This window comes from Gopherus flavomarginatus, chromosome 1 (genome assembly GCF_025201925.1).
Source record: "Gopherus flavomarginatus isolate rGopFla2 chromosome 1, rGopFla2.mat.asm, whole genome shotgun sequence".
Lineage (NCBI taxonomy): Eukaryota > Metazoa > Chordata > Testudines > Testudinidae > Gopherus > Gopherus flavomarginatus.
Genome location: NC_066617.1, coordinates 241832272 through 241834795, shown reverse-complemented (window position 1 = coordinate 241834795; position 2524 = coordinate 241832272). Strand labels below are relative to the sequence as shown.

The window sequence follows — 2524 nt, the reverse complement described above, 5'->3', positions numbered from 1 at the left end:
CAGTACATTTCCAGTACCCCCCTCCCTGAGGGTAATATTATTGACCAGTAGGCTGAGTGGTAGCCAAAATTCGTGGTCCCTCATTAGTGTGGTGCTGTCTTGCACTACAGAATGGTCTCAGCAGCTGCCCTTACTGTTGAACTAGAAGGAGAATGCTTTAGCATACTGTGCATTTGAATGAGATCTGTGATCATTTTGGCATCAAAGCTACATAAAGGCATTAAAGCCTGTTTCAGATTATACAGTTGATCACTCTACTGATGGCCAGATAGGACTTTGTAACATTCATTGGTTTTTGATTATTAGTACAACTGTTCCTAAATTTATTTTTCTTTAGTCCATCCTCACAGGTGCACCAAATTACAGAGATGGTGTACACCAGATGATTCAAGAGGGAAGACTGTGGGACCTATTACTTACTGCTGGTGTACTTAATAAAAGCCTTGTTGCCCTTGGACACAGCATGCTTAGCCAGTTCCCCTGGCGGCAGCAGTGTTACCTGGGGTTCTTTCAACCCAAAGCTCTTGGTAACTTTTACTCTATGTAAGGTGGTGTCAGGAAATAAATCAGGGGAGACATGGCCATCCAACCGATAGATGGCTGGTGCAAATAGGACAATACAAGAGTCTTTTCACTTAAAGCTAAACTTTAGTCTCAAACACTTGCACACATCTGCAACAGATTAATAAAACACCTCCAACCCTTGATAATTACCAAAGCTGAGTGTGGCTCTCGAGTGGAACAGCGGCAGGCTTCTGGTGGCCAAATCTTCCGTCTGCTGGTGAGGACCACAAGATGTATCCAGAGGGAGAGTCTAAAAAGAATCCCCAAATGAGTCCAACTATCTCAAGCTTTTTCCCCTTATGTATACATTAATAATAGAATATGTCCCTTAAAGAAATCTTGTTAAGCAAGCTGTTCCAATGGGAAAGCAAGAGGCTCCTTCTGACTGATTAACCAGGTGTGGGTTTTTCCAGAGTTTGCAGCCTTGAGACCTCAATAGACATTCCTGAGGCACATCCTGCTCTTTTAAAATGCATGTATCTGCAACTTCAACACAATTCTTATCAGGAAGGACGCAGGGTCAAGCTGCCCTTTCCGTGGCACCCCAAAACTCCCCTCCCCCCTGGCCTTTAACGATAAACTATACTGGTTTCAGGCACTTTACTGGTTTGCCATAGTCTCCCCGTACAGCAGGAGCACAGCAATCTGGATCTCCTTAGAAATAATGGTCAGGCACTTGTTTTAATGCACCAGGCAGGATGCCTCCCCAGGAATGCCCTCATTGACGAAAGAGTTCATAATGCCCATTGCCTTAGAAGAAATGCCGGAGTCAGGGTGAACCTGCTTCAGCACTTTGTGCATGTAGATAGGGGTCGGGATCCCTCAGGGGGTCGTGAGGTTATTACATTGGCGTGTCATGAGCTGTCAACTTCCACCCTAAACCGTGCTTTGCCTCCAGCATTTATAATGGTGTTAAATATATTTAAAAGTGTTTTTAATTTATAAGAGGAGTCACGCTCAGAGACTTTCTGTGTGAAAAGGGTCACCAGTAGTAAAGTTTGAGAGCCACTGGAGTAACTCTTTTTCCTTGTCTTGCACCACTTCTTATCTCCCTTTTTCTGAGTCTTAGTCACTGCTTTCTGAGAGCCCATCTTGGGAGCAGCAGCAGCAAAGTTAGGTGGATCAGGCATTCTGATTTCTGAAGACAGTTCACTCGATAAAATACAGAAAGAACAGGCTGGAGTGCAAGTGGCAAAATTCTCATTACAACTTGGACTAACTGTGACATAGAAAGCTCTTGAAGCCCTTCGTTGTTACTATGCAGGAGGCAAAGAAGGGTTTCTTCGTTTCTATCATAGTATCTAAGCACTGAGGAGTGGAGCTTTCTGCACAATTGACAACCTATTTTATCTGGACAGTTTCCATGTGGGATCAGAGTCAATTTTTTTTTGGTTTGAGTAATTTTCATGTTACTACATGGATAAGATTGTTCTGATCTGGACAGAGCTGCCTGATACCATGATAGGAGGGCAATGTCTGGGGTAAGGGGAGCCAGGGCTGCCCGGGGGGGGGGCAAGTAGAACAATTTGCCCCAGGCCCTGCAGGGGCCTCCATGAGAATATAGTATAGTATTCTATAGTATTGCAACTTTTTTTTTATGAAAGGGGCCCCTGAAATTGCATTGCCTTGGGCCCCCTGAATTCTTTGGGAAGCCCTGGGGGGAGCACTGTGTCTGCTCTGAATTTTGGCTAATGTCCCTCATTGAGGTCCCAGTTTTTGGCTGTGTGATTTTATTTTTTATGTCTGTTTTATTTTATGTAGGCATATTGGGTTGTGGGTTTATTATGTGCTGATGATCGTAGGATGACTACGTTACACTTTGCTATGTTGTAATGGGGCCTGGTTGGGAATCTTTATATTTTATTTGCACTCAGGATATCTATCCATACTATGTTTTCTCAATCATTATTTACCACCTAGTAATCAGATAGGTAATTTATTACATTCAGATTATTAAATA

The 2524-nt window shown here is 43.3% G+C and overlaps 1 pseudogene; it reads right to left on the bottom strand.

Annotated features, from left to right (window-relative positions):
• Positions 1-412: 412 nt before the first annotated feature.
• Positions 413-1694, bottom strand: LOC127056700 (histone H2B 8-like; annotated as a pseudogene).
• Positions 1695-2524: the final 830 nt, after the last annotated feature.